At 43.6% G+C, this 12,276-nt stretch overlaps 1 protein-coding gene across 1 annotated transcript in view; it reads right to left on the minus strand.

Moving 5' to 3' along the window:
* The window catches only part of irf2b (interferon regulatory factor 2b), a 37,088-nt gene extending 25,043 nt beyond the window's left edge, over positions 1 to 12,045 (minus strand). The window contains exon 1 of the mRNA XM_015967452.3: positions 11,807 to 12,045. The gene's annotated coding sequence lies outside the window, so the exon portion shown is untranslated. The remainder of the gene's footprint in view (positions 1 to 11,806) is intronic.
* Positions 12,046 to 12,276: the final 231 nt, after the last annotated feature.

Below are 12,276 nucleotides of genomic sequence, written 5' to 3' on the forward strand. Positions count from 1 at the left end.
TCTATCTATCTATCTATCTATCTATCTATATATATATATATATATGTATATATATATATGTATGTGTGTATATATTTGTATGTGTATCTATATATCTATATATATAGATATGTATATATATATGTATGTGTGTATATATATGTATGTGTATCTACATATCTATATATATATAATATATATGTGTAAATATATATACATATTTAAAATATATATAATACATATGTATTAGGGCTGCACAATATATCGAAAAATTATTGCCATCGGGATAACAGGACGTGCGATAGGCCAATCGCAAAGCACGACAAAAATGGCGATAAATGTTTTGTTCAAACATTCCCATCCGTGTCATACATCAGCTTTTTGTAAACCAGCTGTTTTTTACGTGGCAGTATTATTATGACCAACATGTGGCCAATCAGACGGGTCTGTTCACGTAAAACGCCAGCCCCCTACGTAGACCCTTAGGATGGAAATTAAACCCCGAACTGAGTTAGCGGTGCCGTTCCCTTGTTCGTCATGCTGGCTCAGAGCAACAAACGCACTTTGTGCTGAGGTTTCTGGAGTCAGCACTGCTTTCAAATGTGAACGTGAGTCCGCTCGGTGTCGTCAATCACTTTTATCGGGCTGACTCTGACACGTGCCGGTGAACCAACCCACCTTTGTGTCGCTAGTGTTCCACCGGGTGGTGATGTTAGCCCCAGGCTCCGGTTAGCTTCCAGCTAAAAGGCTACAGCACTCTCCTCCCAGTCCCACCCTGCTAAAGAGGGCCTGGAAAAGTTCCCCCACACATCAAAGTGATTTTTCATTTATGAGCTTTTATAATCTTGATAATCAGGATTAGGGCTGCACAATATATCGTAAATATATCGTTATCGCGATATCAGCATGCACAATATGCATATCGCAAAGAACAGATAAATATCGTAATGAATGGTCAGCTCAAATGTTTGCTACACATGAGGCATTCTGTCAATCAAATAGAGGTGTGATGTTTTTTTTAACAAATCAAATACAGCTCTTCATCCATTTGGCCCAATGGGTGGATTCTCATAGGTAAGATGTCCGCCCCCAAGGCGGACAGCACTTAATTTAGATGGTTAGCAAACACCTGAGTTAGCTTAGTTCTGCTCTTTCTGCTGATTCTGCTTTTCCTGGGATCCACTGATCGCCTTTTCTTGTTCATTTTTTCCCCTTTCCTCACATCTTTTGTTTTTCTCATTTTTATGATTTTCTTATTTCCTTGTTGTTGATTAATTTAGTTCCTGAGTTAAATTTTTATTTATCGCAAGTAATATCGTCATCACAATATTAATCATTGTTATCGCATATCGCAGGTTTTCCTAATATCGTGCAGCCCTAATCAGGATAGTTGATTTGCTGCTGCACCTAAACTGTCAGTCAGAAGCTCTGCTAGCCGGTTGTCTTAGAGGAGCTAGTTCAATTTGTTAGCTTGTTAAAAGAATCATAGTTGCAGTTTCATCATCTGAGCTGCTTTTTAAGATCTAGGTAAACTTGTTCAATTTGGGGTTAAAAACAAACGGTTTCACATATTTTCCATGTAGTTTTTTTTTGCCAGTTCCTCTTCTGAAAGGTAGACAAATGTTTTTCTCTTCCCCTCAGAAAATCTTAATATTCTCCTAGTTTGGCCCAGCACAGTTCACTTCCCAATTGCAGCAACAGCCTTGTATCATAACCACATAAGTGGAGAAAATGTTCAGTAGCAATGAGAGAATTTGCTGTTGCATTTAAGTGATGTTAACTATTATTTAACATTTAAACTTATTTTCTGTTTTTTATTTATTCAAAAAACCCTGGTAAGTAGGGATGCACCGATACCTCTTTTTTCCAAACCGATACGATACCGATACTTGGATCTGAGTACTCGCCGATGCCGATACTTCCACCACACAAAAAAAATGCAATGATTTGGAATACAGATTTTATTTTCTTCTCTGCTTTCAACAGGAAAAGACTGTGAGGTAGATAAAAAGTAAAATATATGAATGGAAATCATCACAAAACTAAAATATTAGGTGAACAGAAATGACAAGTTACAGTGAAGCCATTTTCAAGCAACTGCATTGGTATTGGTTCCTGGTATCGGCAAACTTTTACCGATACCGATACTGGTATTGGTATTGGCACGGTATCGGTGCATCCCTACAGGTAAGGGATGTTTTTCTGTATTTGGAGCATCAGAAAAAGTTTTATGGTGGAGGTGATGTTTTAAAGTCACTGAGAAACTGCATGCATGCAGTTTGTTGTTTTGCTGCTAATACAGTAGCAGGTGCAGCTGCATATTTTTGCAATAAAAATGTTATGTTGTAATGGAATTCATGCATTAGTTTTTGTTAGCTTTGAACCCAGAGCAGACATCACACGCCAGACGACATCAACACTGCATACCGTAAATCCTCCAATACAGGCCGGTATTCAATTAAAGGCCGGGTCTCCAATTGTGGCCGGTGTCAAAGCCAGTTGAGGTAAATATTGGCCGGTCTCTTATTGTGGCCGGGTGGAATGTAGTAACAAGCAAGTATGAGCGTCCCAGCGGCAGGGTTATAGTCCCCAAATGAACCAGCAGGAGGCAGTAGAGGTTCAAGCAGACCTTTATTAGGCTTTTTCTTCAACGCTTTGTAACGCTACAGACACAATCCTCTATCACGCTCCTACCACACAGAGTCACGGTGTCAGTTAACCATGCTAATTCAACCCACTCCACAGAACACACATCAACTTCCCTGTGGCTTACATAACACTCACACAACACGCAAATCAGCACATAGGAACTAGCAGAACGATAGGAAACACATATAACACAATACCCAGAAAGCACCTGGCTTACAACCCCAGCCAGGTCATTACACTGTCAAGTTCAAAGAGAACGTGCTGATTATGCTGCAGAACACTCTGGAGAGCAGCAGTAGGGGGTGTATGAACTAGTCAACTTCACTATAGTGACTTTTTATGCCTGTCGTCGACTAGTCGCTGTCACGTGATAATGACCGGCAAGATGCAGCCCTCGGAAAAGACAGCAGTCTGCTGTCAGCAGGTGACAAGCTCCTGCGCTCGGGGGTGGGGGGTGGGGGCAACGCGCTGTGCCAGACCGTAGGTACTGACACGCGATCGTTCATGTTGGTTCATTTCCTTTAATGTTTTCTGTCTTTTATTTGCGCCTGATGCGTTTGCTGCATGCTGTGGAGCGGGGCGCTGCACGCATCACCTTGTCCTCCGACGCACTCATCACTGATACGGCCGACAAACAGCGAGCACTCCGCTGTTTTTGCGGTCAGTAGATCTTTTAGAACTGCAGTTCAAAGGTAACTCATGAGGTGAATATATATGAACCCAGGTAGCAGTTTTTCTTTAGGATTGAGAGGAGATGCAGGAAGATAATAAACAGGCAGGACAGAAAAATAGTCAAATAAAAACAAGTTAGTTTTTGTACCTGCTGTTGCAACAAACAGCCACCATTGAAGGTCATCAGAAGTGAGGAACAGAAAATGAAATAATTATTTTAATGTTTAGAGCAGCAGGAACTCCGAGAGGCTGCAGGCGCATCAGTGAGATTGCGGCCGCTGCGCAGGGGGAGGGGGGAGAGGGCTAAAGCAGGGGGAGGGGGGAGAGGGCTAAAGCAGGGGGAGATGGCTGAAGCAGAAACTACTGTTGTTAAAAGAAATGTGTTTAACTTTGAAAATGTGGGCGCAATTTTAATTGTCAAAAACTCCAAGGAACATTAGTTCATTTTGCTCAAATTGAAATAGAGGCCTGCCTCTAATACTGGCCCTCCTTCCAATAAAGGCCTGGAGCTTGATGAGCTTGAGTCAAATAGAGGCCCGGGCCTGTATTAGAGGATTTACGGTACTTTAGTATTTGTTCATTTATCGCGAGTAATATCGCAATATTAAGCACTGTTGTCGAATATCGCAGGTTTTCCTAATATCGTGCAGCCCTAATATATATATATATAATATATACATATACATACACAATGTTCAGCATAAATGAGTACACCCCTTTAAAAAGTACTAATTTAATCAGGAGCTCGATGAACAAAAGAACAGTCTCCAGAATGTTCTCCAGGCTGGTTTTATGGAACACGTGTTTAACTCCATAACATGAAATTAAGTTAAATAAAATAAGTTAGATACAAAATCTTCAGTTTTACTAAAACTGGTTGAAGCAGAAATGAATCCACCCCACAAAGACAAAAGGTGGGGAGAGAGGGGGGAAGGGGGGGTCCACAAAAATAAACAATAATGAACAAGAGTCTGCTTCTAGACCTGCAGAAAAAGAGAAGAAAAAAAGCAAAAGAACAAAAAAAAGGAACACAACAACAATACAAGATCAAGCCATCACTGTGTAAACTTGATGAAGAAATATATAATCAACATTGTTTAACTGAACAATCACACGATAATAAATCACAGTGCATTAAGTGCCCACCATAGTCTTAAGACCTGTGTTTAATGTGCCCAAGCCCATACTTTTGAGAGCACCATGTGAGCACCTGTGTGTGTACACGCGCTTGTTTATGTAAGGTTTCTCTATAGGAGCGTCCAATAGAGAGTGTGAGGGACCACAGATCCGCCCCCCAAAGATGCGTAGGAGACGGGGGGAGCTCCAAGTCCCAGAGATCCAGGCGCTGCCCCAGAACACAGGAACCCCAAGGAGACTGCAACCAGAAAGGCCCAACGCCCCCCTCGAGAGGCACAGAGGATCGCCCTGGGGGGCCACAACCAGCAGCCGGCAGAGTCCCGGGAGATATCAGCGGCAAGCCAACAGGCCCGCCCGCAGCCTCCCACCCCCTAGCCGGCCGAGCCCGGGACCCAGCGACCCGGGACCCAGGGGCCACCACCCCCGCCGGGGACCCAGCAGAGCCCAGGGACCCAGACACCACCAGGCAGCCACCTGGATTGATCAGGCAGATGCCAAAAATCTTAAACCCCCTGACCCGGGAGCCACAAACACTCAGGCAGACCAAGGCACCACACCCCACACCAGGTGTGGCAGGGGGAGGGGGGACGAAGATCTATATCATCAAAAGAAGTTTCAGGAGAGGGGAGGAGTCAAAGGCCCCACCTGACATATACAGTCATACACAAACACAGTCACACACTCCCTCCCTCATGCTCACACATGCACATACAACCCAAGACTTACAAAAATGCACACCGGACACCTACTCATGCTCCCCATACACACCCTATTCACTCTGGTCCCGGTACTGCTGCACATTGGGTACAACCATCACCGGTAACCAGAGTTTGACCCTTTCTGCTGGGGTGCTGATGAGCAGGCTCCCCCGCCCAACGCTGAGCACAGCAACCCACCACCCCAGACCCCAACCAGATGGCCAGATCTCTCTCCTAGCCTCCAGCCCCCAGGAAGCCAAGCAACAACAGAGGTGTGCCAAGACCCCTAGTCTCTCTCCGCCTGCTCCAATATAGTATTGTGTGTTCATGAGGTGTATTCCATGGCTGTGGTGAGCGGGCAGTGCGGGCATTGTCTGGCCTATGCCAGCTGATGCCACCGCACCACCCCACTTGCGCCCACAGCCCTCGGTGTCTAAGTGAGGTTTAAAATTGGAAGTGGGCACTGGCACCCGAGAGGAGGCTGAGAAATCCCCCTGCCAAGTGCCGTTGAATGTGCTCACTCCCAAGGCCCTAAGTGTGTGTTTGTGTGGAATGTCGTTAGTGGAAGTGTATAAGGTGTAGAGCTGAAACAACTAATCGATTTAATCGATTATTAAAATAGTTAACAGCTTTTTTAGTCATCGATTAGTTGTTTAATAATCATATTTTACCGCATAAAGTCTATTTTTTTACCACAATCTGACATTGGTTACAATCTGTTAAATTTGCCGCCAGTGTGTGGCAGTAATGAGCCACTGATCTCCCAGTGGAGCCGTAGAAGAAGAAATGAGCCAATAAGTGCCCTCGGTTTTCATGACGTATCACGTTACTGACGCTCATCTTGCTGTGAGAGATGGCGGAACAAGAAGAAATACGGAAGAAAAATGGAAGCGACAAAACAAGAGAAACCCCGGACAAAAACCTCACGAGTATGGGAGCACTTCACTCTAGATGCCTTGAAAAGATGGGTGACCTGCAAAATATGCAAAAACCATCTAGCATGGCACAGAAGCACGACGTCCCTAAGTGAACATTTGAGACGAAAACATGTGGGGGCTGATGCAGCAGAGGAAAGTCTGGTAAATCCAGTAAGTAAAGTCTGGTAAATCCAGTAAGTAACAGAAAATAAACAAGCTAACGCAGATCAAATTTGGGAGCTGAGTTCGTTATAGTGGATGTTAAACATGTTTTTTTGCCGCGTCAGTCTACGGTGTTCTACTTCTGATTGACTAGATGCAATCTTGAATCTCCTCCGTGTTGTGTATCATGCGCTTGCCAAATTTAGCACGTCTGTTTATAAGAATGTTCTCGTTAAGAGAAAAACGGCACAAACCCATAACTATGTTCCTCATTCAAAAAAGGACAACTCCGCGGAGAAAAATATACAGACGAGCTGTGTCCAGGTGAATATAACGCGGCATAGTTGTAAGCTTTCAATTTTTAAATACAGGAGAAATTCAGAAAGTCCTTTTTTTACTATTAAGAGGCTGTTTTACTGACTAACGCTGTAAAACGCCTCACAACACATTTTTGTCAAAATAAATGATCACTGTATATTGTTAATTAATTCAAATAATGTAATATTGATTTAGTGTTGTAGTGTGTGTGCTGCTTTATTTTATATGTGTACTTATTTCAGTTTATTTGTGTTTCTTATGCAGAAAAAAACAAGCAACGATGGACAACTACATGGGGACAAGACACTCACCCCCCAGCAATGCATACCACTTACAAACTATTCTAGATTCTACATTATTTTTTATGGAATTTACCTCTTATATTTTGATGCCAAAAATTATTCTGGACTGATATTTTGCACTGTTTAGCTCATTTTACACCACTGACTGTGTTCATGTGCAATAAAATAGATTGCAGTCAACTGCACAATTCTCTTATGTTTTTCTTTTTCTTAACTGAAATGTATTCATCACTTGTATAGGTTAAATAGCTAAACAATAACAAACCGATTAATCGATTAATCAGAAAAATAATCGACAGATTAATCGATTATGAAAATAATCGTTAGTTGCAGCCCTAATAAGGTGCAAATAAAATTGGGGGGCAGGTTGCCACAGGAATGCAGAAATGGGGTCCATACCTGCACTCCCTGACTTGTCCACCCCCCAAGGTCCTATGTGTATGTTTGTGTGATGATGTGAGGGAGCAGGAGGAGAGAAATATGTGGGGATGGGGAGGAATGGCTGGTTGGGCTTAGCCCTCCAGGGAGCCAGCTCCCCTACCGGCCCCAATAGGCACCACTGTTGTCAAATTGCCACCCAGGGCATGGAGACCCCAGCCCATCCTGCCAGGGCCCAAAGCAGCAGCATTACAGAGCCTCACGGAGTCCGAGGGCAACAACCCAGCCCCACCCCAGCAGAATATCTATGCCCATCCCTGCATTTGCACAACTTCCAGAATATATAAGACATGGGACATCCAGGTAAGGTTGGGTCCTCCCCCTCCTGGACCTCCCCCTCCCCTGTGATGGGACAGCAGAGGAACCAAGGTCTACTCGAGGCCCCCGAACCCGGGCCAGGCACTGTTGCATGTTCCTGCCTTCTTCCTGGCAGCATACATGTCAGGACCCGACCCCCAAGACCCCGCCCAGATCCCCCTATGGGGCTGGCCACACCCAAACCCTGAGCCCCCAGGCCCCCACCCAGACCCTCCCAGGGGCAATGCAGCTTCCAGGCAGTGACCCATGGTCGCCGCCAAGTCCTCCAAGGGGCCCCACTCACAACCGCCAGTAGTCCACCCCCCAAGGCAACCCAAGTACCTCCAGAGGGGGGCAACAGCCCCCCAGTCCCAGACACCCCCAGTGAACCCACCTCCAGGGAACATCCGGATACTCCAAACTCAGACCCCCCCCCCCCCCACACACACACACACACACACCATCCCGCAGGACAATATCAATGGTCCCCCATCATCGCTATGTGATGGAACCGATCAAAGGAGCCCAGAGAGATTGATTTGAAGTGAAGGCAGAGGCTAAATCAAGTGTAATATGATCCAAAAAAAGATTTCTATACTGGTTAATGCAGAGAGATTCTCTATTTTTCCAATTCAAGAGGATAGTTTTCTTAGTGATGCATATGGCAGTCAGAACCACGTGAACCTAAGATGTTTCAATCGGGACATCGTCCAGGTTTCCCAGTAAACAAAGAGAGGGGGTGGTTGGGATATGACATTTCAGAGACTTTGACAGGTCTTCACACACTCTACCCCAAAATTCCTGGACAGGTGGACAGGACCACAGTGCATGAATGTAATTGTCAGGAATGTTGTTTGTGCAGTGTGTACAGGTGTCAGATGACACAAACCCCATCTTGAACATCCGATAATCTGTATAGTGTACTCTGTGTAGAATTTTGTACTGAATTAATTGTAAATTGGAGTGTCTGATCATTTTAAAAGTTTTTAAACAAGTTTGGGACCAGAAGTTCTGGTCAAAGCTGACTGATAGATCCACCTCCCATTTTTCAATAGGGATTGCTATTCTATCGTCTATTTTGGACAGTGTCTTATATACTTTAGACCAGGGGTGTCAAACTCGATTTAGCTCAGGGGCCACATTGAGGGAAATCTAGTCCCAAGTGGGCTGGACCGGTAAATAAAATAAAAAACTTCAGATTGTTTTCTTTGTTTTAATACAATCAATATAAAACAAGGCTGGAGCCTGAGGACAGTGTAGTACAAGTACAACACCTGAAGTGTACTTGAAAATTTGAAGAAGAAAAAAATCAACAAATTTAAAAAAACATTCCTTAGTGATTCAAAGAGCTTACAGATCACATGGATAGATCAGTTTCATGCAGCACTTAAAGTATATTCGACTCATTTTACTTTACATCTTTTAGCTTTCACCAGCACATCAATACCAGAAGTCACATCCTGAGTGGCAGCCAACTTCAGGATGTGACTCAAGTTCTTGTGTGAGCCTTGAGCGCAGCTTTGTTTTATTTATACTCATTACAGAGAAAACTTGCTCACAAAGATACGTTTATTTTCACTCTACATTGTAAAGTATGAAAATAAGGTTTACACAACCATCTCGCGGGCCGGATTTAACCCGCTTGCGGTCCGGATCCGGCCCGCGGGCCGCAAGTTTGACACCCCTGCTTTAGACAGTAGTTTGGGCGACGGTGGCACAGGAGCGACGGTGGCACAGGAGTTAAGTGCTCGCCCCGTAATCGGAAGGTTGCTGGTTCGAGTCCCGCTCAGTCTGTCGCTGTCGTTGTGTCCTTGGGCAAGACACTTAACCCACGTTGCCTGCTGGTGGTGGTCGGAGGGACTGGTGGCGCCAGTGCTCGGCAGCCTCGCCTCTGTCAGTGCGCCCCAGGGCAGCTGTGGCTACATTGTAGCTAATCACCCCCAGTGTGTGAATGTGTGTGTGAATGGGTGAATGACTGATTTTGTTGTAAAGCGCCTTGGGGGGTCATAGGACTCTAGAAGGCGCTATATCAAATACAGGCCATTTACCATTTTACCATTTAGTTTGGGGGGTTTGAGATTATAGAAGTCTAATACCCTTGGTGGTGTTTGTAATTCTATTTTATTGAGCTTAAATTTTTGTTTGACTACAGATTTAATTTGGTGATATTCTAAAAAGCTATTCTTATCTATTCCAAATTGGGAGATTATTCTATTAAATGGGATGAAGTCCAATCCTTCATATATGTGTTCCAGGTATAGGATTCCTTTATTTTTCCAGTCCGGAAGGTTCACTATTTTATTATTTTGCAAAATATCAGGATTATTCCAGATAGGTGTGCGTCTGCATGGTACTAGTGAAGACTCTGTCATTTTAAGATACTCCCACCATGCCGTCAGAGAAGTGCTGATACTAATACTTTTGAAGCCTTCATGTTTTCTTATGCTTGAGCTAATAAATGGTAAGTCTGAAAGCTCTATCGTATTGCAAAGTGTCTGTTCTATATCTAACCAAGACTCATCTAGTGGGTTATCTTGCAACCATCTTGGTATATATTGCAGCCTGTTGGCTAAGAAATAATAATAAAAGTTGGGTAGATCCAGTCCTCCTCTGTCTTTGGTCTTCTGAAGCGTTTTTAAGCTAATTCATCCCTTTGTATGTTCTAATAAAAACTATTAATTTTGCCTGATGAGGCATGGTTTTTCTCAGGACAACATGGACTATCTGCGTTTATAATTTTTTTTTATTTTGGAAGTAATGTGATAGCATTTTGGACCTTAAATCACACAAAACCATGAAATCTGTGTTGAAAAATTAGTAGTTTTTTTACTATGAAACCTGCAAACATTTATGAAGAATTGTTTTTATAATTTAGAATGCTAATATATAGAATGCTAATGTATAAAATGCTAATGTACATAATGCTAATGTATAAAATGTGAATGTATAGAATGCTAAAGTATAAAATGCTAATGTATGGAATGCCAAAGTATAGAATGCTAATGTATAAAATGCTAATGTATAAAATGTTAATGTGTAGAATGCTAATGTATAGAATGCTAATGTATACTGTAACTGTGCAAAACAACATAAAAATACAGCAAACCAAAAGCTTTAATGAAATTAGGTTTTTTACAACTAGTTACACAGGTCACAAAAAGCCTAAATAAACTATAATGCTGCTAATTATTTAGCAGCATTTGAACTTGTTGCATTACTTTACTAAAGGATAAGGGCTTTCCCCGTGACTATTTGTGCCACTCAAATAAGCAGCTTCTGCCCACCATCATGGATGAGGGCACATGGCCGGCATGGCACTTCCACGGGGTGTTGTACATGTTTTGTCAAGGGGCAGTTTTTGCATTTTAGCCTGCTTCAGGTGGCTTTTAGGGTAACATCCACAGCAACAGGAACACGATCAGCTCTCCCGCCCTGGTCATGTCACCTTAGATCCACCATGAAGTCTGTGTGTCACGGCTAGGGCTGCACGAAAAGCTCACCAATAGAAAATTCCTATTAATATCAATAATTATTAAAAACTATATTTAGAAACATGTAGAAAATATGTGTAAGAGCACCTCGGCCATTTAAGGCCATTGTTTTATGATACAGACACACATTAACTAGTGTGTGTGAGAGAGCATTAACTAGTGTGTGTGTGACAGCATTAACTAATGTGTGTGTGTGACAGCATTAACTAGTGTGTGTGTGTGTGTGTGTGTGTGTGTGTGTGTGTGTGTGTGTGAGACAGCATTAACTGATGTGTATGTGTGTGTGACAGCATTAACTAGTGTTTGTGACAGCTAGTGTGTGTGACAGCATTAACTGTGTGTGTGTGTGTGTGTGTGTGTGTGTGTGTGTGTGTGTGTGTGTGTGTGTGTGTGTGTGTGTGTGACAGCATTAACTAGTGTGTGTGTGTGTGTGTGTGTGAGAGAGAGAGACAGCATTAACTAATGTGTGTGTGTGACAGCATTAACTAGTGTGTGTGTGACAACATTAACTAGTGTGTGTGTGACAACATTAACTAGCGTGTGTGTGTGTGTGTGTGTGTGTGTGTGTGTGTGTGTGTGCGTGCGCGCGTGGACCCACTAACCAGATGAAGTCAAAAGTGAAAACAACAGCGAGTCCAGCGGCAGGACTCCCGCTGACACGCGCAGCTGTCTGTCATGTCTCCTGTAGGCAGCTCGCTGTGCGCGCGAGCCAACAGCGGTTAATAGGCGGAAATAAAAGATGTTACCTTCTCAGTTAGACGGCCTGACGCCTCGAGGAGCCGCTGTCCGGACAGTCTGCGCCCCCAAAGTTGGACAAGTAGTTGTAGGCTTGTTTAGGCGGCGAACGGAAATGTTTATTTCTGTTTGTGCTCTCAGACCGAAAGCAAAACAACGGTTGCTTCGGGAAGTGAGAGTGGAGCTCGTGCTGGAAATCCCCCTCTAGCTCGCGGGCTCGAGCTGCGTCTACGAACAATCTTTGGCCAACGTGCGCGCGACCGCTAGAGAAAGCCAAACGAAAAGAGGCCTCACTCTGATTTGTTTCCTCCGCTTCAACAAAAACGTGTGCTCGTGGACAGAATAAACACAGCGAAGCAAACAGCATTACCTTGCAGTTTGTTTTACGTTGAATGTTGTAGACGAGCTAATACCATATATGTATGTCGATGGCTAAAACCCTGGCGTAAGGAAGCGCTTATGAGTAAATAAAAACAACAGC

This window comes from Nothobranchius furzeri, chromosome 1 (genome assembly GCF_043380555.1).
Source record: "Nothobranchius furzeri strain GRZ-AD chromosome 1, NfurGRZ-RIMD1, whole genome shotgun sequence".
Taxonomy (NCBI): Eukaryota; Metazoa; Chordata; class Actinopteri; order Cyprinodontiformes; family Nothobranchiidae; genus Nothobranchius; species Nothobranchius furzeri.